Genomic DNA, 18,424 nt, shown 5'->3' on the forward strand with positions numbered 1-18,424 from the left:
AGAAGGCAAAAAAGGACTCGTTTTTGGTAAATTAAGTTGAGTGGATGATAATAACTATTGGATTGTGATAGCACCTTTCTTGCCAGGAAGCAACAGCTTGTGTGTCTTAGTCTGTTCGAGCTACTAAAATAAAATATAATAAACTGGTTATCTCATAAACAACAGAAATTTATTTCTTAAAGTTGTGGAGGCTTGGAAGTCCAAGATTAAGGCACTGGTAGATTATAGTGAGGTTACACTTTCTGGATCATAGAGACCCCCCTCTCAATCTGCCTGGACAAGGGTGATCTCTGGGGAATCTTGTAATAAGGGCACTAATCTCATTTATAGCCTCTGCTCCCATGACCTTATAACATTTCAGAGATCTTATCTTCTAATACTACTAACTTGGGCATTAGGATTTCAGCACATAAATTTGAGAGAGAAACAAATATTTAGACCACAGCATTCTGTGTTAACTCTAGCAATTAAGACACATATTAACAATAATTATAGTAACCTACTGACAAAGTAGAAAGAATTCACAGCCTTAAATATATCATACTAAAATGGGAGCCTTGATAAAGGAACACATGGAACCTTAAGACAATTGTCCAGAGAAGAAATATTTAATCCAAATATACTCTCTAGGAAAGCAGCAGTTCGTGGAGAATACCCCATTCTACTCACATTGATGTGCTGAAAGAAAAAAAAATTACTAGAAAATGTAAAAAAGTAGTCCAAGTAAATTGTATTGTGAATTTACTTACTTTGGTGTACACTTCTAAGACATAAGGATAAAAAAAAAAATCTAAGGTCCCTAGAAGTTGCTGAGAACTTGCTTCTATGATGACTTCTAGGTATATGGCAAAAACAGGTGATTCATGTTAAATGAGACATAAATGGTAGAATGACAGTGACTATTGGCAAGAGAAAAAATTTAAATGTCAATAGAAATGGGCAAACTGAAGAGGATGTTCTGTGAAAGGCTGGAAAACCAATGGTGAAGTTTTCTAGAAGAAGGCCAGCAGGGTAAACACTAACACCAATGAAGATGACTAAACCCTAATAACAGAGACCAAGTGGCTGCACTATTCCTCCAGAACTTTGTAGATGAAAATGCCATAAATAGTTGTATGGTAGGCAGAAGAGATTAATTAAAGAATATTAGGTAGATGGTTCTTGGGCCATATAATCTACAGGGCCAAAATTAAAGAACAACCAACAAAATTTGCTCACTTACAAATTTAGTATACACTAGAAAAAGAACTTAGGGGCTGATTTTCCAATTAAAAGTTACAATCCTGTGTCCAGTTTCCAACCTGAGCCAATTTTCCAATGTAAAGTTCACTTAAGAGGCCATAATGACAGAGAAGAAAGTTATGCATAGGCCCAACCTTTCAATATCATGGGTTCCCTTTCCTTTTACCAAAGATTGTTTAGTTTCTGCTATCTCTATATATCACATTCATTTGCAAAATATAATAATAAACAATTTCAATATGTTTCTAATCCTCAGGAATTTCAATTGCCCACTTGATAGTGAAGTGACTTATTGAACCCTTTTCATTTTAGAAATGTCATAGATTTTTTTTTGTAATTCTAGTTACACATGATAGTAAAATGCATTTTGACACATCATACGTAAGTGAAGTATAATTTCTCATTCTTTGGTTATACATGGTTTAGAGTTACACCGGTCGTGTACGCACATAGGGATAGATTTTTTTTTGTACTAGGAAATGATATATTCTGGACATGAATTTGCTTTTCTTTTTCACAGGGCTCCAACCAATGCCATTATCTAAATAAAGTATATGACCCATGAGCAAGGGATATCAGATATCACAAGGGATATCAGAAATCAGATCTTGGGATGTGATATCTCTCCTAAGAAATATGAGAGTGCATCCAAGGCCATATTGTATGACTTAGAAGTTTCCCCAATGGTAGAGTGTTAGAACAATCACCAAAGATAAAGGTACAATTCCAAGCTTACTTTGTCCTTAATCGTGAAAATAGGAGGAATAGGAGCAGCATGTCTACCACAAATGTTAACCACCATAACATTTTCTTGTATCCAAAGACCAATTTTATAATAATAGATGTGACAGTTGCATGTAGAGAGGTAATCCTGTGTTCCTACCACATCATCTGGAAACTGCCAACCGGGGGAAAATTGGGGCTGCTTCTTAAATTTCAGCCAAGAAAATAACAGAAGGATTACAGTCTTGGGCAGAAATTCAATGTATTTTTGATGCAGGATACAGTGTACATTAAACCAATGCCTATAAAACATCAAACTATTTTCCTGATAGTGCAATAATATATGTTTGCTCATTTTAATAGAGTAACAGGGAAAGAAAGGTATTATTGTACTGTTTAATATAATCAACACTGATAAATCATGAATACTTGAGGTTGTAGGACTGTCAATAGATATTACAGAAAGGGAAGGCTGGGAGCCACTGTAGTACCTCTTAATACTTTCACAATCAGTGAAACAATAAATATGCAACTGCAGAAATCCGAAATAACTAGGGGATCACATAGTTTAGAGATTAAGTATAGGTCATTCCATTGGGGGAAAAAATTACATCAATAGAATTATGAACAAAAAGTTAAAAATTTAGAAGAGGTGATAGAAAAGATTTGATTAATTTTAATTATTGCCATTTGTCCTCTTGTTGCTAGAAGACTCTATCTTGTTTAATTAACCCTATGGTGTTTCAGAGATTTTGGCTGACTGATGACTTATGTCATCAGGCATGAGCAATATAGGGCATGAGAAGATTCGGTAGTCCAAGGGATGAAACTGGCAAACACTGGTGATTTCTCATTTTATGTAAACTTTGTCTGCCTCTGAATTCATTGACTCTACAGTGGACACCTCCCCTAAATCCTATATTCTATGTCAAAAAGCAAATATCTGAGTCCATTGCTTTTCTGATTGGGGCTTTTGCTAACGCTGCAGGAGAAACCATCCAGAAGTACCTGAAATTTAGATTGGAGAAATACGTAAGCCCCTCAGCCAATCAGAATCAGCATTCTCTGCCCCTCCATAGGTCAATTCTGAGGCAGTTCCATCTAGAGTTTCCCACAATAATAATGGACTATTTGTTAAAAACTGTATTGGCTTTTCTGTCTTCCCTATCTTTCTTCATTTCCTCCTTTCTGCTGCTTTCTTATCACCTTTCAATAAACTACTTGTGTACCAGACCACATCTTGGCATCTGGTTTGGGATAATTCAAACCAAGAAACTTCATGCCCACAACTTACTGTTAAGTATTTCCAGGGAAACTATGTTCCTAAAGCAAAATTATACTTTTTCTAAGAGGACATGTAGAAACTAAATTAAATTGTCAATTATATTAACACTTTTTCCAAAAACCAGACCTGATATATTTACATGTACTCAGAGAATATCATATTTCACTGACAACTACTTGTGTTAGCTAATTTTTTAAAAATAAAAAATGCAAGAGTTTTTCATGTACATTTCCCATTTTCATTTCTGTATAATAAAACAGAAATAAAAAGTAGAACAGTTACTGTTCTACTTATGTTCAAAGACATGCTCTTTGATTGTGAACTTCAATGTAGTTCATCCAACTAAGATAAAATGTGACTCTACAAAGCTTTAAGGAAATGAATTAAATGACTTGCTTTAAATATTACCTTATATTATACTAAATTTTCAAGCTGAAGCTATTGGTGCCCTCGACCTGCATACTTGAGTCAGCCCTCACCATAATCAGTGGTGTTTATGAAACAGTCGATTACTTGTCTGTTTTGAGACATTTGGTTACTATTCTGACTTTATATCAGTTTCTATTCAAGATTCTATTTGGCTTTCTGCTCAGTATGTTTTCCAGTTTCTCTTATTAATACTGCTTTTATCTACTACCTCCTACCACAATCTCTGGCAGCTCTATTTAAATGAGTATCCTCCAAAGGTCCATGTGTGAAAGGCTTGTTCCCTAGGGGGATGCTATTGGGAGGTGCTGTGGACTAGGAGGTAGACCTTATGGAATGGCTGGTTTTGCTGTTCCATATGTTCCCTCCATGGAATGCTGCCTTCATCCAAGGTTCAAATCAATAGTGCCGCCTGATATTGAACTGAAACTTCTAGAACCATGAGTAACTTTGTTATAAGCCAATTGCTTCAGCCATTTTGTTCCAGTTATGTGAACAATACACAAGCCAGGGCAAAACAATCAAATAAAACTCTAGAAAACTCTAGCCTTTTTTATTTATTGTTTTTCACTCATAAGAGTAGATAATGTAGTAACAGTCATGAGGCCTTTCAGTCATCTCCTTTGAAAGTCTAAAGATCTGAAGGGGTGTATCTAAGGCAGCCTTATAGAATACACCCACTCTCCTCAGCTTTGAGACTTCAAACAGAGTTCCAAAAAAAAAAAGACTCATTCCATGACCTATTAAGAATTATGGAATGTATTCCTGAAGGTTTGTGCCTCTGGCTCTTGCAGTTATTTGTAGTTATTTGCCTTTCCAGATTTCACTGTTTAGTAAATCTCTTCTTCTTGTTGTTAGCTAATATTCTGTTGTTAGTTAATATTGTATATAAAACAAAATAAAATTCTTAAGTTTTCTATCCATTGCTCAGTTATTATTAAATTCTACTGCATACTCTGCTCCAGGTAATATTTTGTCATGTAAGTTATGCATCCTATATGTGCCTTTAAGGTAAGTTAGAATAGTAGTTGGTATTATCTTATAGTTATTAACATACTAAGGAGAGATAACTTAAAATTTTGTAACCCTTAAATATATGTAGAGTTTTTAAACTGCATAATTTCCAGGGAGAAAAATGAATTTAGCACTTCATTGAAATGTATTGGCTATAAAAATAATGAGTCTTGTTCTTAGGTACATTTGTTTTTTACTGTAATGTATACCATTGTGAAATTTACAATAAGATCTCTCTCATTATATGAATGTATTTGGATATTTTATTACAGATTTATTAAAAGATAATAAAGGTGGATAAAAATTCCATTTATAAATCAATACAAACATAATAAATGTTTTGTAATTTTAACTGTTTTCTGAAGAATTTCAAACTTGTTCTTTAAATTCCCATCAATATAATTTATATCATCTAGTTCCCTCACTTTTAGCTCTTGAACTTTGATAAAATACTCCCTTGGACCTTGGGGAACATTCTTCCTTAGCACCATCTGAGACTATTAAGCTGGAGTCTTCCAAATTTAAAGGATTACCCTGAGTCACAGCACATATGGCCACAATAATGACATTATTAGAGTCATTTGGAGAAAAGTTTGAGAGCTATGAAGTCAAACTGTTCTGAGAGTAAAATGTCCTAACTAGAGACTTAATCTGTTACCTTTGAAGAAGAAACATGCTGAATATGGTTCTTGAATATCTGCCCTCTTGAATATCATTGAATATCTTGAATATCATTCCCTCTTCAAAATTTTTTGATTAGCATGTAATAAATGTATTCATCTGTAAGGCACAGCATGATATTTTACCACATGTACAGAGCAAGTGCCGATCAAATCAGGATAATTAGAATTTTCATCTCCTTATTATTTCTTTATGATTATAACCTTTAAGAGCTGCTCTTCTAGTTCTTCATAAAATATATTGTAGTTAACCTTGGATTCTAGGCACCCCACAGTACTTTGGAACACTAGAATTTCTTTACTCAAACCTCTTGTTTCCCATTCCCATTCAGATCGACTTTTTGTTTATTTGGTTTTTGACTTTCACATCTAAGAAAGAACATGCAGTAATTTTCTTTATGTATTTGGCTTTAATTCACTTAACACAAAGTCCTTTGGTTTTATCTATTTTACCAAAAATGATAGGATTTCACTATTTTTTAGGGTTGAGTAACATTCCACTGTGTACATGTACCACAGTTCACTCTCACTTCTCTTCTTCAATGTAATAGTGGGAGTTTCAACCAGAGCAATTAGATAAGAGAAAGAAATAAAAGGCAGGCAAACAGAAAGGGACCATATTGAATCATGTCATTTTGCAGATGATGTGATTCTGTACATAGAAAAACCTAAATATGCCAAGGAATTAACTTATCAAGGAATTGAATGAGCAATATAATGAAAATTACAAAATACTGATGAAAGAAATTGAAGAAGAACCATATGTAAAAACCTCCATGTTCATGAGTTTTAGAAATTATTAGTATTAAAATATTCATACTTCACAAAGAAATTACAGATTGAATAGTTCCCATCAAAATTTCAATGACATTCTCTACTATTTTAAAAAAAAAATCCTTATACAACATGGTTTCAGTTGCATAGCAGTATTTACCAGGGGTAAAATAAAGGGAACATTTAAACTAAATTTAAATATTATCTTAATTTAATTGAATGAATCTCATAAACAGTGAGTTTATTTGCCTGCTACTATTTTGAATCTTACCATTATTGATATCACTTTCTGTTTGGAAACAATTTCATAAAACATTTCAGCAATTTATGCAAAACTCAGAAATTTAGAATAATTTATTTTTGTGTTTATAATTAAGACCATTTCTGCCACAATTACCAAATTTTCCTCCTTTTTAAAATTTCCATTGACCTTGTTGACTTTTATTTTAATATTTTCTAGGATGTTGCCAGAATTTAGATTGTATTATCAGACAAAATTATGTTTGAGAATGACTAAGGAAAGGCATTAGAATACTGTGCACTTAGTGCTATGTGGTAAAACGTACTTTTCACATCATGATAGATTGACAATGATTATATTTTAAGACATAATAAAGTGAACAAAAGCTGATCATTCTTAGATACATATAATTGGGGAGATGGCTGGTTTAGGCCTGGTGGTATTGGCATTTGGTATGTTAGCACGATGGTATGCATTTTGACACATTTATTGAGAAGTTCAGCTGTATTTGCTTTATAAGACTTGCTAATTAACCAACATTATATTTTTTAATCATGTTCAGCCAATAATCTGGAAAGATTAAGATGTGGATAGTTATCTTAAAACTTTCATTTTTACTTTCAAGGGAAATAATCTGTTACTTTAAACAGTATTTAAATTTAACAACCTCTATTATCTCTCTACAATGAGAAGTATTAAAATGAACAAGTTTGATCTTCCATTCTTCTCTCTTGTCCTGATAGTAGATAGTAGAAAATAGATATTATAATGCTTTCCTTGATATTATTAAATATGCTAACTTGTCTTTATTTGATTAGGGCTCTGAATGATGTACTTTGGTTTCTGAATACCAAAATTTAGCAGATTAACCACAGTCAACTAACAAACCTATTTTACCTCAAATAATTGTTTTTCTTTCCAAGTTGTTAACTTCACCTATATATAGTTGAAACATGTAATATTTGGATTCTAGTATGTAATTCTGAGGTCCAAATTGTTTAGAACTTTTTCCTATATGTGAAAAAATGCAGTGGCCCTTGCTAATCTTTTGGCAATTGTTTTCCTGTTTACTCTTGATTGGATAAAGTCCATTCTCTACTAGCTTTCTTGGCAAAAACTTATGAAAATGAGTTCTTTTGTGTTCAAAACTCTGTGGTTTATCTCTAAGCTCCCTCTCCTATACTTAGTAGGCTCAGGTATCTTGGCCAGGCAGGTGCTGGAAAAAATGTATAGGGAGAAGCTTAGGCACTCCTATAGCAAGAAAATGAGTTCAGAAAGCAACCCTTGAACACTGTACCATCCAGGAACAAATCAGTGAGAGAACAGCTGACCAGAGAGTTGGTTAACAAAGTAAACAATCTGAAACTGGATGGACAGTTTGAGACTTGGAGGGTCTTGGAGTTTGTTTACCAGAGCATAAGATAAGGACAGAATTTTTCACACTGAACTACGACCAGGGTGGGGTCAGTTGAGAGGGGTAACAGAGAAAGGCAAGGTAAACTTATAAGATTACTTCCTTAACAACAGCTGGAATGAAAAGCAGACCACATTAAAATGAAACAGGAACAGCAAAGACAATGAAGGAGACATTGTACACTGTAGCCAAAATTGTAGGCTTAAAACTGTGTTAGGCAGGGCAACACAGAGTCCACAGATATTCAGCCTACCTAGGATCAATTAAATCAATAGTTTCTCCCCCACCTACAGAGAATCACAAAACCATATGGAATACCTCTGAAATGCATTGTCTCCGTAATCTATTTAAAAGGAACTCTTAGAGGAATTGCGGCTAGGTGAAGATTACCAAAACTCTCTTCTCACCTCAGACAAAGGGAGTTGCTGGAGCTTACCTAAAAGCAAATCACTATGGGGAAGTGCTCATCCTAACCTAGCACTTCCCACAACCTTTACAGGAGCTCAAGTGAAAGTGGAACCAACTGACACCCTGCAGTGATGGTTAACCCCAGTGAATTGCCCCTGGCTTCTGGCTCTCCCCTGAACCCCCAGGACCCAAAATTGCACCAGCTCTGGCTCTATGTCCTGTGGAATGAAGTGGTTGCTCAGCAATTCATGGTCACTGGCTGGAGGAGATCAGAAAAAGGTTAGCCAACTGATATCCTACTTCAGAATTTTAGTGATTTTCAGCCATCAAGGTGAAGGTTTCTGTGCCACACACCTCCAACAGACAGCCTGCATCACAAGACCAGGAGTTGGAGACAGCCACTAGACCCTTAGATAGGGCCACTACAAAAAGGCCCCAGCTGTGGGAAGCTCACACTCAGTGTTTTCCTACAGTAATCAAAAGCCCTAATTAGCCCCAAACTCTGCACTTCCACATCTAACAGAAATACCATTCACATTCAGACTTGGGCCTCTGGGCTAATTAACAACCACTGTCAGAAAAATCACAGTAGACAGGGAAGAAGCTCCTTTACCCCAGCATCTCTAGGAAGATCCACAGTTGTAAGTTCCAGAGATGCCAGTTACTTCAATTCTCATTAGATGCATGAACCCACAGATGGCAATTCCTGAAGATAACCCCAAGCAGTCAGTAGAACCCTCATGCATACACAATGATGGTACAAATATACAAAGATGCCCACTCTCCCTACTCATATTCAATATATTTCTTCAAATTCTATCCAGAATCTGGGGAGCCAGAAGCTAAGTACAAGGGCACACACCTGTGATCCCACCAACTTGGGAGGCTGATGCAGGAGGATCATGAATTCAAAGTCAGCCTCAGCAAAAGCAAGGCACTGTGCCACACACATCTCAGTGAAACCTTGTCTCTAAATAAAATACAAAATAGGGCTGGGGGTGTGGTTCAGTGGTCAAGTGCCCCAAGATCAATCCCCAGTAAGCACCACCACTGCCCCCCCACCAAAAAAAAAAAAAAAACTCTAGCCAAAATAATCAAGCAAGGAAAGAATATTGGAGGGATATGAATACGAAAAGAGGAAATCAAGTCGTTTCTGTTTTGATGCCATGATCCTATATCTAGAAGTACCCAAAATCTTCACCAGAAGACTTCTAGAGCTGAGAAGCAAATTCAGCAAACAATCAGAATAAAAGATCAAGATAGAAAGATTAATAGATTTCCTTCACTCCAATTATGAATCTGCTAAAAAAGAAATCAGAAAAACTATCATGATTATTTATGAAATTCTTCTATGGCAACTTTAGTACTTGTCTTTTTAGATTAAATTCATTTAATATTCATATATCTGTTTTCTAGATACTTAAATTTCATTTCTGTAATCACATTATCTAATCTTTGTCCCTGTTAGTTTATCTTTTTTCCCTTTTCAATATCTACATTGTGATTTCAGAAGGGATCATAAAACAACATGTTGTAATTGACTCATTTCCGATGATAGAATTATTTAAAGAGCTTTAATTTCATATTTAACGAACATTTGGTTGTATATATTGTGCATAAGTTTTAGTTAAGAAATCTACAGCACAGAATTAATGCCATTTAATATATTCCTTATCTAGAAGAAATCAGAGTTATCACCAAGTTGTAGAAAAACAGTGCAATTTAGGAAATTAAACCTGCATATGAGTTGGGATTGCGCCATTAACTCTGTTTTCTCAGGCAGTTCATTGTCTTTCTGGGCCTCTATTTCCTGCTCCTTAAATTAGATGACTGGACTTGAAGATATTTCTAGAATACATATTTTACCTTTTCAATATATAAATATGTTTGCATTATTTAATCTTAGTAGAAATTTTATCAAATCACTCTTAAAATACATAAGTTGTTTGTATATACTGTCACTGTATTGAATTTCTGACTTCACTTTTATTACACGTATTATGATTGATTTCTCATTATATTTTTCTCTCCAACAACAGAACATTTAGTCAGACTCAATCAGCAAAATTTTGCTCTACACAGAAGACTTATTAAAATCATTTTGTATCGGATGGATACAGAGATCACTAGAGTTGGAAAATTACTTAGAGATAATTGAAACAAACTTCTCCTTTTACAGATTAAGAAACAAGCCTATATGGTAATAGAATTCCCTACATCAAGGCAAAATGTAATTGAATGGAACTTCCAAGACCTAAATTTTATTATTCCAAACCATGGCACATTCAAGATTTTGTGCCTATTGTTGTAGTCATTTTGTTTGCTTTGTTTTGTTGTATTTTTACTGTATCTGTTAGGTTTTATTGACCATACATTGACTTTAAATAGGGATCAACTCTGTCTTCCTCCATGAAACTCTTCAACTGATAATTTGACTCACCAGTGATCACACAGCTCATTTATACTTTCAAACATTTTTATTTTCCATTATTAACATAAACTTGATGCATTAATCCTTAACCCCACTTTTTATTTTGTTAAAATTCACTACTAAAATGCATAGTAAAACAGTGTTTACAAAAAGGAAAAAAATATCTAGGAATTTGATTATGGTAGATTGCTAGAAAAATGAGAGTCTGCTAAACAATGACTGTTCACTTTAGCTATATTCAGCAGTTATAATTGTAATAAAGCATTACACATATTTTAGTTTTCAATTCTATTAGAATTTTATCCTTTGCAAATTGAATATTGTACACAATGATTTCTTCCTTTCGAGACATTTCATTCAAAGTAAAAAGAGTCTCTTTAAAAGGAGGTATTTCCAGTGGATGAAAAAATACAGTGAGTGAGGGTGGGACTCAATTATATTTAAATAGATGTGCTTTATGACATCATTTATTCAAGATTAGCTCTTCCCTATAGGTACTATTACTCTTTTGGGAGGTTTCTTTCTTGCATATTTTGAAGAATTATAATGGATTCCATGAATTTTATCTGCAATGGCATTAAAAATGCTAAAATGCTATTTTAGGAATTCATATACACCAATTAACCTACTTATATTTATTAAAATGGCAGTCAGGTGCCTTTACTCGATTCAGCAAGTTAAATGAGAATATAGGCTAATTTGAATTTTTTATCAAAATTATTAAATTTATTCATTATGCTTTTTCATTTCAATTATAATAACAGTTCTCTTGATGATGTATTTTACTTGACAAAGTTAGGAAAAATGTGTTAAGTTATATAATAAAGATGAAAAGAATGATTCTAGTTTACTAGGATTTATTTTTCCTTTTTTGCAAGGAAAAATATTTACAAAGATATTTGCAAGCTGAGGGCTCATTTTAACTGTACTCATAAAAGATATTTTTCACTAAAATACCCAAAAAACATAATACTATAAAATAATTTTGCTTTTTGGAATTTAAAATTAATCCCAAAGAACTTCAGGTCTCATAAGTTTCTGGTTGACAAGAAGCTCACAAGATGTTACTGAGTACATTTCTGGAATGTGGCACTAGTGTTATAATTTGAATAAGACCTAACTATTTTGCTTGTATTTACCTTTCTAATTTTGCTACCTTCAGTTTTGTAACAACATTTTTTTCTTAGCTTTCACTATCACCAAGCAGAAAATTTTCTCCTTATTCTCCTTTTAGAAAGGAGAATTTCCACTAACATTACAAATCTAACTAAATAGCTTAACAAAAATCAAGTTTAAAGGGTCATGAAGAAGAAGAAACAGACCATGGCTACTATAACTTATCTAAGCTCAATATGATAAATTTCACACATGTTTTTCAATGGCTTTCCTTTCTAAATATTTTTGTTGTTGTTTTTAGTTGTAGTTGGACACAATATCTTTATTTTTATTTAATTTTATATGGCGCTGAGGATCGAACCCAGGTCCTTCTGCTAAGTGAGCACTCTACTGCTGAACCACAACCCCAGCCCCACAGTGGCTTTCTTTTCTCTTTTAGGCTTTTTTATCTGTCTATCTTTCAGATGCAAATATAGTGTAAATGCTAAAATGAGCAGCTCCTAGAATAAGAGAAGAAAGTATTATTATTAAAGAAAATAAAAATACAAGTGATTTTTCTGGAGTAACAGGAGACATCTCAATCTGTACATGAACATTCTTACAGTGAAAGCAGCATCTTCCCTCTACTATTGCAGGTATATGGCTATACCGATGGGGGAGCCAGATTATGGAAAAAAATTTACTAACTTATGTAAGTTTTCTGCTTCTCCTTTAATAGATGATCATAGACAGGAAAATTATGTCTATAAAAACATAAAAGATAGCCCTGAAAGGAAGTTTATAAAAAGTGTATGATCTCAGTAGTGTATGGCAATATAGATTTTGAAATATTGAGTTTTATTCAATTTCATGCTTTCTGTAGACACAAATCCTGTTCAGTTGCTGTTACCCTCCATGCCCAGCATAGGGCCAGATGCCTAGTTGGTACTCTGGAGCTCCTGCAGTCTATTTGGCATCCTTTCTACATGTTATTCAGCACATCTAGCTGTTACCACAGAGTGGGGCTGAGTCACTGCCTCACCATCTCATTCTTCTCATGCAGAGTTAATTTCTTATTACATCAGAGTCTTTGAGATTCCAGGAAGGACTCTAAGTAGAAGAATAGACCCATGACTCACAGAAAGCCAGATTAAAAAGGTGATAGGTTATCCTTCATGCTGTTCAAATCTCAGAATATGCTTTAGGTTTCCTACTTAAAAGAAAATTGTTATTTTATATCGTGTATAAATTTACGAATTAAGAAGCAGCTAATTCATTTAGATGGCTTTGCTGAGAGTCATCAAGGATGTCTGCTCTTCATTGAACTAACATCCCCAGATATTGCATCCCCAGATATTGCATCCCCAGACACTGCAGTTCCTCAGGCTTCTTGGTGTTTCTCATATAGCTAAAGTTAAATAGCTAGTTAACCACAACAAGAGGAAAAGCTATACAGGGAGCTGGGTACCTTGGACAGGATGAGACTAAAGAAAAGAAAATATATCTATATGCTTAACTCTTGAAAATATTATCCAATGCTTTCAGAAATGTTCTAAAGAATAAAAGTAAAAAAAAAATACAAAATGAGTGAGACTTTGTTGTCAAGTGTTACTGATAGTTTTGAAGAAAATGCAAAACTAGAAAATATAAATATATATGTACTAAAACTAAGCTCTATATCAAAGAATATAGACATGAATAAATAAGTGTGATATTTTTCTCCAAAAGAATAATATACATCTGAGTAAGTCATAATAACCACTTTTTAACTTAGAAATTTAAAAACTTTTGTTAAAAGAATTTTAAAAACCCCTGAAATGGGTAGAATTGCAAAGGAAAAACACATGTGACAAAAGAATATGAAATTTTTTTTATATTTCTTTTTTTGGGGGGATACCAGGGATCGAACTCAGGAACATTCGACCACTAAGCCACTTACCCACCCTTGTTTTGTGTTTTACTTAGAGTCAGGTCTCACTGTGCTTAGCACCTCACTTTTGATGAGGCTGGCTTTGGACTAGCAATTCTCCTGCCTCAGCCTCCCGAGCTGCTGGGATTACAGGTGAGTGCAACTGCACCTGGCTATATTTCTTTTCTTTTACATATAAAAGGAAATAACTATGTAAATTGAAAGTATACTTTTTACTGCAACACCAGTAGAGGAATTTCAAGTTTCATTGTGTCCATGTCTGTGTCCTTGAGTCTGTCAATTTGAAGTCATAAGAATATTGGGCCAGCTAAGTGCTGCCATAGACGGGAAATTTTTATTATCATAGCTATAGAGCTGGACACAGGGAATAGCTTCTTTCTTAAAATCTGCCTCTAAGTATGGTAATTTTCTTGAAATGTCATTATTATGCATTTGGAAGTTAATAAAAATGTTAGGGCTACTCACAGAAGCAATAACTCTAACACTTTCCACATTTGCAGGATTGTTCAGTGATTGGTTCTACTATTAAAGTTGTCATTCATTTTTCTTTTGTTCAGAGAGTCTGCTGAGTTGGTTTTGCTTTAAAGCATTTATCTTTGTTCTAAAATGCATCCTTATTACTCAGATGATACTAGTGCAACTTTGCATTCAATGGAGGATGAATGAACTTGAAAATATACCAAAATGCAGCAATTTTTTATATGTGTGCATGAAAAACACAACAGTTGTGTAAGTTGACTTAATAATTGGAAATAAATATGTCAAGAATTACAGTTTTCCTCATGTGGCAGTAGGCATAAGGAAGGGCTTTATCTTTATTTTCCTTTCTTCTGTGTTGTTTTCCCTTTCCTGTTTCTTTACTATCCTTATCTTTTACAGTTTTATCAGCCCTATAGGGAGCACATTGATCATTTGCAGGTAGTCATGTTCTTAGGCCTAGTAAATAGCTAGTCCTAGAGAAAACCAAAAGAAAAAGGCAAATCTATTATGCCAGTTTACCTGGGAATGAGTTTCCAGGGACACTGGGGTTTTAGTTCTAAAACAAAGACAATACAGGGCAAACTGTGTCTTTTGGTCACCATGCTCTCAATTTATTTGGAAAAAAATGTGACATTTTTATCTGACATAGTTTTCTGGAAAACAGACAACTTCCTGTTTCATGGAATTTTTATGTAAATATGATTACCTCTGATCATCATATAGCCCAAATCCAAATATTAAAATAAGGAATGTCTGAATGAGAAAAATCAATGAGTCAGAAATCAATGTAGTGCTTACAGATGTAATGTTCACCTCAGAATTTATTAACCCTATTTCATAGGCATTTAAACCAGTCATGCTAAGCTGGGCATGGGGGCCTGTGCCTGCAATCCTAGCACTCCAATGGAGGTTCACTTGAGCCCAGCAGTGTGAGATTAACCTGGGCAACATAGCAAAATGATGTCTCAAAAATAGAAATAAAAAAACTTAGTAATTAGTGAGTAAATAGGTAAAAAATAAATAAGATAGTCGTGACTTTGGCTTAACAAAATAAAACACATGGCAAAGAATTTGCAGAGGTTAAACAAACTACAATGGAAAATTAAACTCATCATTGAAAAACTGTAATGGACTAAATTAAACAGCTAAATTTAACAGACCCTATTCCAGATTATTGTAATAAGGGAGAGAGATTAAGTTCCACTAGGTTCAAACAAAAGGTAGAAGTTTTAAGTGCCAGTGCAAGTTTGTAGGAAAGTGGTAGAAAACATTAGAAGGAAAGTTTTTTCTATGTGATTTGGTTATATTTGTTGCTAATTGTTATTTATCTAAGTCAATCTCTTTCCTTTCCATGAAAACTGAGAACTTGGGACACTATTTTAATCTCAATGGACTGTCATAATAGAATACCACAAGCTGGTTGATTTAAACAACAAAAATTTATTTTCTCAAATTTACGAGTCTTGGAAGTCTAAGAGCAAGGGCAGGGTGAGTTCTAGTCATGCCACTTACCCTGAATTACAAATGGCTGCCTCTTGCCATGTCTTAACAAGGCAAAAGGAGAAAGAGAACTCTGGTGTCTCTTCCAATTTTACACAGACACAAGTTCTGTGGAAGCAGGACTCCAATCTCATGTTCTCATTTAACCTTTATCACCTCCTAAAGGTCCCATCTTCAATACAGATTTGGGGTTAAGAGATTAAACATATGAATCTGGGAGTATCAAGTTCACTGAACACACTATCTTATGATTACATATGGAAGGATGGCTCCCGGTTCCTTGAGGAAAAGATTCTGGAGTTGTAAATCTGGCAAGGATCTAAGAGAAGATTTACATCTCCAAAGAGGTGTGTATGTGTGGGATAAAGGAATAGAAAGTTTCTAAAGTAAATGTTCTAAGAAAAGAGGTGGTCGTCGGCTAGAGTTAGGAAGAAAGCTAATTTTTGAGCAAGCTAAGGGGAATCTGAAGACTATCTTAATCAACCCAGGGATCCGCATTGCTTTATACACTCTCTAGAAAAGCAATTACCACAAATCCTTTGTCTTTTCATTCATTCTGGCACAGCTGAGCATAGTGCTCCACAGACTAGTTGAACCATGTCCTAGAGGAACTGGAAGCCATGTAGGATGCAATAAGTGGTGACATTTAAATTAAAATTCTCAAAATCTTCTGTTCCTTGTTAGCTAAAGGGAGAAAAGGGAAAAAAGATTTAATCAACTCTCTCTTGAACTTTCCCTACACTCAAACAAATTATCCACTTTTTAGGGGGAGGTGAGGGTAGGAGGAGGGTAGTAGCTTGGTAGCACAGGACCCAGAGCCAAAATTGTCATTAATTCATCCCTGAATTCAAGGGGAATCACCAAGTTTGCCCAGCCACCTATATGTTGAGGAAAATAATGTTAAGGAAATACAGAAGAGAGGAGAGAAATGAAGAAAAAGATAGGAAGAAAAACCTAGAAGAGGAAGTATATTTTCTTGGATGGACATTCTCAATATCATCTGAAAATACTATGGGTTGAGTAAAATTGCCAGCTTCTCTCTGTTGAAATTCAATCACTTAGAAGGGGACTTTTCAGATTACTTATCATTTGAGGAATGTTTAGTAATTGATTAAAAAGAGGGCTGAGGCTAGAATGAGGTAAGAAACATATTTGCCTATGAGTGCATAATTTAAAGAAGACTAAAACTCCAAACTTTATTCAAAAAAGGATCAATATTACTAACTCTTTCAGCCTGTAGTCTCATATGACTCTATATGCTATTGATATTGCTACTGATTCTGTTTTTAAATTTATAATTTTGATATAATCCCATGGGTTTTTGTATTATTATTTTTATTTGTTTTAATTAGTTATATGTGACAGTACAATGCATTTAAGGACTTTGATATACCATACATAGATGGGGTATAATTTCTCCTTGTTCTGAGTGTACATGTTGTAGAATCATATTGGTCATGCAGTCATATATATATATATAGTAATAATGGCTGTTTCATTCTACTATTTTTCTTATCCCTGCATCCCCTCTGCTCCCCTCCCTTTACTTTCTCCTACCCAATCTAAAGTAACACTACTCTTCTCTAGTGCCCCTAGCCTTATTATGAATTAGCATCTGCATATTAGAGAAAATATTCAGACTTTGGTTTTGAGGGATTGGCTTATTTTGGTTAGCATGATATTCTCCAACTCCATCCATTTACTGGCAAATGCCATAACTTCACTCTTTTTTAAAGCTGAGTAATATTCCATTCAATACATATACCACATTTTTTTATCCATTCATTTATTGAAGGACACCTAGGTTGGTTTTATAGTTTATTTATCATGAATTGAGCTGCTATAAATATTGATGTGGCTGTGTTACTACAGTATGCAGATTTTAAGTCTTTTGGGTATAAACTGACAAGTGGGATAGCTGGGTGAAATGGTGGTTCCATTTCAAGTTTTCCAAGGAATCTCCATACTGCATTCCATAGTGGTTGCACCAATTTGCAGTCCCACCAGCAATGTATGAGTGTACCTTTTTCACCACATCTTCGCCAACATTTATTGTTGCCTGAATTCTTGATGATTTTCATTGTGTCTGGAGTGAGATGAAATCTTTGAGTAGTTTTGATTTGCATTTCTCTAATTGCTAGAGATGTTGAATATTTTTTCATATATTTGTTGATTGAATGTATTTCTTCCTCTGTGAAGTGTCTCTTCAGGTCCTTAGCCCATTCATTGATTGGGTTATTATTTTTTTAATGTGTGTGTGGGTGTGTTAAGTTTTTTGAGTTCTTTATATATCCTAGAGATTAATGCTTTATTGAAGGTGCATGTGGTAAAGATATTCTCCATCTGTTGACTCTCTCCTCATGTTTTCTTTGCTGAGAAGAAGCTTTTTAATTTGAATCCATTCTATTTATTTATTCTTGATTTTACTTCTTGCGCTTTAGGAGTCTTTTGAAGGAAGTCAGATCCTAGGCTGACATAGAGAAGATTTGGGCCTCTTTTTCTTCTGCTAGGTGCAGAGTTTCTTTTCTACTGCCTAAGTCTTTGATACACTTTGAGTTGATTTTTGTGCATGGTGAGAGATAGAGGTTTACTTTCTTTTTGCTACATATGGTTTTCCAGAACCATTTGTTGAATAGATATCTTTTCTCCAGTGAATGTTTTTCACATCTTTGTTTAGTAAGACGTTATTGTATTTATGTGGGTTTGTCTCTGTGTCCTCTATTTTGTACCATTGGTCTACAAATCTATTATGTTGCCAATACCATGCTGTTTTTGTTACTA

The sequence above is a fragment of the Marmota marmota genome, unplaced genomic scaffold (assembly GCF_001458135.2).
Source record: "Marmota marmota marmota unplaced genomic scaffold, marMar, whole genome shotgun sequence".
Lineage (NCBI taxonomy): Eukaryota > Metazoa > Chordata > Mammalia > Rodentia > Sciuridae > Marmota > Marmota marmota.